Source organism: Muntiacus reevesi, chromosome 4 (assembly GCF_963930625.1).
Source record: "Muntiacus reevesi chromosome 4, mMunRee1.1, whole genome shotgun sequence".
Classification (NCBI taxonomy): domain Eukaryota; kingdom Metazoa; phylum Chordata; class Mammalia; order Artiodactyla; family Cervidae; genus Muntiacus; species Muntiacus reevesi.
In genome coordinates this window covers 84,464,254-84,473,372 of record NC_089252.1, presented here as the reverse complement: position 1 = coordinate 84,473,372, position 9,119 = coordinate 84,464,254, and the positions used below count along the sequence as shown (strand labels likewise).

At 40.6% G+C, this 9,119-nt stretch overlaps 1 non-coding gene across 1 annotated transcript; it reads left to right on the top strand.

Moving 5' to 3' along the window:
* The first annotated feature begins 404 nt into the window (after positions 1-404).
* Positions 405-477, top strand: TRNAC-GCA (transfer RNA cysteine (anticodon GCA)). The gene has a single exon. It is a non-coding gene; the product is annotated as a tRNA-Cys (tRNA).
* Positions 478-9,119: the final 8,642 nt, after the last annotated feature.

The window sequence follows — 9,119 nt, the reverse complement described above, 5'->3', positions numbered from 1 at the left end:
CCCAATTTGGAACCAGTCCATTGTTCCATGTCTGGTTCTAACTATTGCTTCTTGACCTGCAAACAGGTTTCTCAGAAGGTAGGTAAGGTGGTCTGATATTCCCATCTCTTTAAGAACTTTCCACAGTTTGTTGTGATCCATACAGTCAAAGGTTATAGCGTAGTCAATGAAGCAGAAGTTTCTCTGGAGTTTTCTTGCTTTTTCTATGTTTGATGTAGTAAATTTGGCCAAATAGTCATTTATCAATAAATAAGTCACTGGAAATATTTCAACCAATAGAGTTGGGTAGACTTAGCTGGGATTCAAGCATATCCTTACACTGGAAGAATATTTTGCTTTATTTTAACAAAAATTAGTTTTACTGAGTGTTTATTATGAGCTAAACCTACTGAGGTATTAGGACTTCCCTGGTGGCTCAGATGGTAAGAGCGTCTGCCTGCAATGCAGGAGACCTGGGTTCCATCCCTGGGTAGGGAAGATCCCCTGGAGAAGGAAATGGCACCCCACTCCAGTACTCTTGCCTGGAAAATCCCATGGATGGATGGAGGAGCCTGGTAGGCTACAGTCCATGGGGTCGCAAAGAGTCAGACATGACTGAGCGACTTCACTTTCACTTTCATTGAAGTATTAAAGAAAATAAATATATGAAGCACCTTCAATTATTCCTGGCACATAAGGACTTACTTTTTAAAAATAAATTGTTTGAGTCCTTGAAACTGCTAGTCATTTTTCTAGGAAACAGGAATATAATCAGAAATGATAAGATTCAGTTCTAACGAAGGAAAGAAACGCTTATGAAATAAAAAGTGCATAACATATTATCAACCAGGAGGGCTGCTGTTAAGGAGGAAAGATCATAGAAAAAAAAAGTGGTGGAAACACGGCAGGGCTGAGCTAGTTTTGATGGTGGGACAGGGGTTGTGGAGGAGAAAGGGAAAATTTGGTTGAGGGAACAATTAGATTATCTCCTAGAGTGTAGGGATTTAAAAGGAGCTTGCCTGAAGCCAGGGTCCTCAGCACAACTTCCCACTTTTTCCTAGAAATAAATTTCCCCTCTGCAATCCATTATAATTGGTCTTCCTTCTCAACCGAAGATATGTCAGAAAACTGGACTTAACAGCTGTAGTCAATAGTAAGTATACCAACTGATCAATTAGTATTATAAATGTTTATGTTATTTTGTTCTCATGTCCACCACAAAGGTCAATTAAAATTTTTCCTCTAGTTGTGGTAAAACCACACAAAAAACAAAATCTCAGTATGTATTCTTTACTTCTCTTTTCTTTGGATTTTATTGTCTATTTACTGTAAAAGTCTAGCTAATTTTCATAGTACAAAATTTTGCAAGTGTTGCTTTATGTGTTAATTACATCATTAATTATTTGCATGATTTAACAGCCTATAAGCTACCAAAGAAATGATCATTTTAAAAGCTTGAAGTTGCTGATATTTCTGAAACAAAAATGGAAAAGATTCAACCTGGAGAATGATTGATTTCTTAGTGATGTCTTTCTGTCATAAACCCAAGATATTTGAAAAAGACAAGCTACAATTTTCCACAGCATAGTGTACTGCCAAACACAAAATTTTAAAAACTTGGAGATATTAAAAGTAGGATTGTATACCAACTGTAAAACTTCAAAATGTCCTACAGTTTCTATTTTAAATAACTTGGAGAGGTCCTAGCAGTCAGTGGGAATTTGGAGCTATTTTATACAGTAGTTCAGACAACTGAAGAGAACATCGTTTAAATCATATGCACATTATGTTTGTGCAGAAAGGTTTTCCTAAAAAAATGTTAACTGTACTGAGCATTCTAATGAAGGCTGTGCAAATATTAAGCAGCATCTACAATTATGTTTCTGTTTTCTTTTCAATATTGAATGTTTACATTCTTAAAACATCCTCAATCGATAGCATTTATTGACTTTGCTTTCTCCTTTCTCAGCTATTTCTTTACTTGTTTCGCCTTATGCCTTTCTTCACGTGGTGTTTTATTTATATATTTTATTGTTGACGTGGGGGAAAAGGCTGCCCTCTTTTTATTAACAGCTTGAGTTGTCAGCAGGCACTGAGGCTTAGCGCCAAGCAAGGAAGACATAGGCAAGCGAATTTCTTCTGGTAGTACTTTCAACCTTGAATACAGACCTCTGGGTAATGTCACAGTGGGTCCTTGCTGAATATTTGCTAAGGGCTCTTTTATGCTTGACTCAGCATTGGTTTAAAACAAGATCAAGACTAAGAAGAGTCAAGCTGCTTTTGCAAAGGTCTTTCTTCATTTGCCCTTTCTCTCCCAGTCTTTCAGCAACTCTGGCTTTCATGAATGCTGAACTGTGACTTAACTCTCTGACTGTATGTGTGTAAGGACTTGGTAATTTAAAAATTTTGAACATGATGCACAAGCTCAGCAAGACTCAATTCAACCCATAATATCTACAGCAAGTCTTTAAACTCGGTCTCCTCTGCATAATCTTACCAGGGAACAAGGAAATCACCATCATCTAGAGCTTGCACAAGCTGGAAACCCAGGAGTCACTCTTGACACCCTCCCTTTCCCTCTCTCATTGTACAGTTCAAGAAAAAATTATGTTGCTCTTTATCCTTAAACTCTCCCACATATACCGACTTCCCATCCATGACCATTTAAGTTTCACTGTCTCTTGTCTGGAATGGGAAGCTTCTTGACCGATTTACCAACAGCATTTTTCTGTCTCTTTCAATAGTTTTCACACTACACTTATCTAAATAATTATGTAATGATGTCACATGCTTCATCCCATGTCACACTTCAATGGATGCTGATCACAATTCATATGACCTATGAAATCTTAAGTGTTTCAGCTCTTTTATATAGCCTCAACTCACTCCACACACTCTGCCAACCTGTGTTAATCACCTGTTTGGTTTCTCTTTTAGACCATGACCCTCCTATGATAAGACCTTAGCATTGCTGTTTCCTTCTACCTAAAAGAAAACCTCTTCTATTTTAACCATATCCTCAAGAACACACATATATACACACGCACAAAATGATTATTTTGCTAAGTTAATTCCTTCTTATTCATTCATGTTCCAGATTCCAGTGGTTTCTTCCCCAGGAAACAATCCCTGACCTCCCTATCTAGATCAATTTTCCTCCTACAAAGCACTTATACTTATAATTTTATATTTATTTCTAGGGTTTATTAGATTCTGGCCAGACTTTTCTATAAATATGCAGAGTAATCTCAGATATGCAGATGACACCACCCTTATGGCAGAAAGCAAAGAGGAACTAAAGATCCTCTTGTTGAAAGTGAAAGAAGAAAGTGAAATAGTTGGCTTAAAGTTCAACATTCAGAAAACTAAGATGACGGCATCCAGACCCATCACTTCATGGCAAAGATGGGGAAACAATGTAAACAGTCACAGGCTTCATTTCTTGGGCTCCAAAATCACTGCAGATGGTGACTGCAGCCATGAAATTAAGACACTTGCTCCTTGGAAGAAAGCTATGACCAACCTAGACAGCATATTAAAAAGAGACATTACTTTGCTGACAAAGGTCCATCTAGTCAAAGCTATAGTTTTTCCAGTAGTCATATATGGATGAGAGTTGGAGTATAAAGAAAGCTGAGTGCTGAAGAATGGATGCTTTTGAACTCTGGTATTGGAGAAGAGTCTTGAGAGTCCCCTGGACTGCAAGGAGATAAAACTAGTCAATTGTAAAGGAAATCAGAATATTCATTGGGAGGACTCATGCTAAAGCTGAAACTCGAATACTTTGGCCACCTGATACGAAGAACTTACTCATTAGAAAAGACCCTGATGCTGGGCAAGATTGAAGGCAGGAGGAGAAAGGGACAACAGAGAATGAGATGGTTGGATGGCATCACCAACTCAATGGACATGAGTTTGGGTAAACTCCAGGAGTTGGTGATAGACAGGGAGGCCTGGCGTGCTTCAGTCCATGGAGTCACAAAGATTCGGACATGACTGAGCGACTGAACTGAACTGAACTGATGGGTGTTATATTTGTTTATGCTCAATATCTGATCTGTGGCATCTAACTTATGGTTTGTCACATAATATCTACTCAATAAATATTTTTGGAAGACATGAGTGGACTTCCTTTTGTCCACATCAAGCAGTGTAACTCATTTTCTACCTAATGTCCCTTCAGATCTTTGAGGAGAAGCATCATGCTCCCCACTCTGACTCAGATGTTCTCACTTTAGAAATAATAATGACATTTGTTTATTCAATCAACCTTTATGTTAAATGTTTTCTGATCTTTTATAACCCCATTCACTCCTCCTTGAATAGGGTTTTCATTGTCTAGGTAAATAACTCTGAAAATGATATGTCCAGAAATAAGTCCAATAGTCAAGTTAATAATTTTTTTCCCTCTATACATGCCATTCAACTTTCTTGTTCATACAGTTCTATAGAGAGTAGATTAGCTAATAAAATAGCCATCATGGAACCATTCCTTGTAATTATAAGACCACCACTCTAATCTCTTTTACCAGGCAACTTATTACATTTTCTAACAAAATTCTCTGTCTGTTTTAGTATATAATACAAAAGCCCAATTTTATGCATTTTATTTGTTTTCACTTATAGCAAAAAATATATATATAACTTCCATCACCAGATATCTGATTATAGAAATCTTTTATTTTGATCTCTTTGTTTTTGAGATGAGGCAATAGAGCCTCAAAACCAATGTTATTTGATTAAAGCTCTGGCAAAGATCAAACTTAGAACTAAAACACAGCACTCCTGAGTTCAAGGACAGAATTTTTTTTTTATAAATATACCAACTTTAGTTAGTATTTATTAAAATAAACCTAGGGAGTGTTATTTTTAAGAAAAAAACCTACTCCATTTTCCACACTATTTTGTACCTCTTGTAATCAATATCCAAGATTCTGTTTCAGTTTATCTGAATTGGAATCTGGCTACCAGAAGGAAAGAAAAAAATTCCCAAAGTTGTTCTTTTCATCTTAAAATTAATGGAATTGCTATAGTAAACAATTAGCATTTCATTAAGTTGCTAATACGGCTTCCCTGGTGGCTCAGCAGTAAACAATCTGCCTGCCTATGCAGGTTCAGTCCCTGGGTCAGGAAGATCCCCTGGAGAAGGAAGTGTCAACCCACTCCAGTATTGCTGTCTAGAGAATTCCAAGGACAGAGGAGTCTGGCGAGCTACAGTCCATGGGGCCACAGAGAGTCGGACAGGACTTAGCGGCTAGACACCAACAAGCTGCTAATATAGTAGCTATTAAGATAATGACAATGAAGATGATGATAAGATAAAAAAGAAAGGCACTCGAGAGTTAAATAAAAGTGGAACTATCTCTAAAGTTAAAAAATTCAGTCTCATATGAAAATGTAGGAAACCTATTCTTCTTTTTCAAATAGGGATCCTTTCACATTGGTATCCCTTTCAAATTCCTCTTTTTCTTGGCTTTGATTAAGAGGAGTCAAAATTCCCCTTTCTATTTCTGATCTCCGCAGCCGACAATTGTGAGAATGTGTGCCACACCACCCATATGTTCATCTCCAGATGGCTAGCCTGTTTCTCTCAGCTTCCCCACCTGCCTGGGCCAAAGGCACGCTGTGCTCAGAACCCTGAGCATAACATGGAAGATGCTGGGGCCTGCTGTCATCCATACACTCAGAGATCCACAGTTCCACCAGAGGACAAGAGAGGGAAAAAAAGAGAAATCGGGGTGAAGGAAAGCAAAAAAGGAGTTTAGGAACGGGGAGCTGGGGCAGGAGAGAAGAAAGGGGGGAAAAGGAAATGAAGAAGGATATGAAGAGGAAAAGAGGACGATTCAGTAAGAAAAGTATAGACATTTCAACATGACCTATCATTAATTTGGAAGTTTAAGAATGTTAAAACTGCACATGTGTGAGTTCAGTAGCGCCTGACTCTTTCCAACCCTTTCTACTCATTATATTTGAGTATGTTTATATTACATGTGTCCCTTAAATATAGTCACACGAAGCCAAACACAAATTCTTTATCGCTCTGATGTTAAAACTGAGGTCACATTGAACGGGTCATGGGAGTGGATGATGAAGGATAAAAAGCTGCAGGTGGTTGTCTATTGTTTTCTAGTGAAGACACCCTGTGGATCTGTGAGAGGAGGCGTCTCATATACTTTCACTAACTAAATGATAACATCCAAGATGGAAAACACATGTTGCTGATTATATTGCATCACGTGTTTCAACTGAAACTCAAGCAGAAATCCCAAGATAAGGGAGAAATGATCAAAGAAATCAGAGTGGGTTTTTCCCTCTTTCTTTTTAGCCTATCCTTGTCCCAGTGTTTCTGCAGGTACCATCCTCAAATACCTTGCATCAAAATCACTTTGAGCAATCCAAGAGACCCTCCACACAAATAAGTAGTCAGTCATCAAAGATCTATAAAGCACTTTCTAAAGATTAGTGTATAATACAATATATAATACAATATATGTATTATACAATATTCATTGAGTCAACCATGAGTCATATACTAAGCACTGGGGTTAGATTGTTGTAGGATAGAACATAGTTCTGTATGTAAAAAGCATGGCAGAGGAGAAAGACGGTGAGCTTACCTCCTTTCACGGGCACACCCAAATCATAGCAGTTTGTAGAATAATCATTGACGGAGAAGACCAAAACCTAACAGAAAAGATCTTCCATAACTAAAGAATAAAGAAGGGGCCACAATGGGACAGGTAGAAGGGGCAAACTCAAAGTACAGTCAAGCCCCATGCTTCTGGGTGGGTCACCACACACTGGAGAATAATTATGTTGCAAAAGTTCTCCTGCAGGATTGAGAGGTCTGAATCCCATACCAGGCTCCCCAGCCCAGGGGTCCTGCACCAGAAGACAAGCCCCCATTGTGTTCGGCTTTGAAGGCCTGTTCTGTGCCTAGTCACTCAGTCGTGTGCGACTCTTTGTGACCCCATAGACTGTGGCCCACCACGCTCCTCTGTCCATGGGGATTCTCCAGGCAAGAATACTGGAGTGGGTTGCCAAGCCCGCCTCCAGGGGATTTCCCAACCCAAAGACAGAACCCAGGCTTCTCACGTTGCAGGTGGATTCTTTACCATCTGCCAGGGAAGCCTCTTTGAAGGCCAGCTGGGCTTAATTTTGTGAGTCCCAAAGGATGGGAGAAATAGACTTCACTCTTAAAGGTCACACACAAAATTTCACATCCTCTGGAACCCAGGGAAAAAGCAATAATTTGACAGGAGGTTTGGTCAGACCTACCTGCTGGGCTTAAAGAGTTTCCTGGAGGAACAGGGGGTGACCGGGGCTCATCCTCAGGACTTGGACTCTGGCGACAGACATTCTTGGAATTTCCTTCCACCTGACGCAGGTGCTATGGATTCCTGAGCACAAAGACCTGGCCACACCCAATAGCCCGTGGATGTCAGTGGTGGGGGACGTCTCACACCAAGCAACTAACTGGGTGGGGACGTAACTCCACTTATCAACAGAAATACAGCCTTCTGTAGACACAGCCCTGCCACTAGAGGGCAGGCAGCAGTCCCAGATCCCCTGTTCCGACCCGATCCTCCGAGCAGCCTGCCCTTGTCTCTGGACCAGGGTGCAGACATTACATTCAAGAAAGCCACAATGCTGACTCCAGCAGGCCGGATGGTGTCCTAAAACCAGCTGCACCCCGGTCCTGCCCACCAGCAGGCCGACACAAGCCTCAGGACTCCCCGGAACCTGTACTCAACTGTGATAGGAACTGTATCTCTCCTGCCTCCCCTTATCCCCAGCGAGCAACCTGAGACCAACCCTGGAATCCGAGCCCTGCAACCAATGCCCAGGACTCCAGGACCTGGTAAAGCTAATCTCATGATCTGGTTTCACCCACTAGTGGGCTGTGTCAGCCCCCAGAGTCTTCTGGACCCTGATTCTGCCCACCAATATGCCAGAACTAGCCCAAGTGGGTTGGGGTACCGGTGGTTCTAGGCTCCATGGCTTCCTGACCCAGCCCCACCAAGCAGCAGGTGGCAGCCTCCTCACAAGGCAGGGCCTGGCAACCGACCTGAACAGGGGCTGTTCAAGACTACCGGACCGTCCACATATCCACGTATCAGGACCCACGTGGACATCATGGGAGACCCCACAGAGCATATAGCTCCAGTGGAAAGAGGGGAGTGCATTACAGGGACACACAGGACTTCTGCAGAAGGTCACTTCTCCAAAGTTGGGAAATGTCACCAACCTACCAGTCACATAAACATAAAAATAGTGACTTAGGCAAAATGAGCTGCATAGAGCAAGAAGTTAGAAGTTTTTAACGTAGATTTAGAAAGTATAAGGGTTTCCCTGGTGGCTCAGATGGTAAAGAATCTGCCTGCAATGCAGGAAACCCAGGTTTGATTCCTGAGTCAGGAAGATCCCCTGGAGAAGGGAATGGCAAACCACTTCAGTATTCTTGCCTGGAGAATCCCATGGACAGAGGAGCCTGGGAGGCTACAGTCCATGGAATCACAAAGAGAAAGTATAAAGAATAGTCAGAGATGAATAATATAGTAAATGAAATGAAAAATACTGTAGTAAGAATCAACAGTAGATTAAATGGCACAGAGAGACAGATCAGTGAGCTGGAAGACAGAGCAGTGGAAATCACTGATGCTGAATGTAAATAAATAAATAAAAGAATGCAAAGAAAAGAGGATAGCTTAAGAGAGCTCTGGGGCAACATCAAGCACACTGATATTTGCATTATAATTTTCCCAGAAGAAGAAGAAAGACAGAAAGGGGCAGAGAATACATATGAAGATTTAATAGCTAGAAACTTTCCTAACCTGGGAAAGGAAGCAATTACATAAGTCCAGGAATCCCATGCCAACAGGATGTACCCACAGAGGAACATACCAAGACACATTATAATTAAAATGGAAAAAATATAGATAAAGAGAAAATACTAAAAGCAGCAAGGGAAAAGCAACAAGTAACATACAAGAGAACTCCCATAAAGGCTATATCTGATTTTTCAGCAGAAACTCTGCGGGCCAGATGGAAGTGGCACAATATATTTAAAGTGATGAAATAGAAAAAACCTACAACTAAGAATACTCTAACCAGTAAGACACTTGTTCCGAATTGATGGA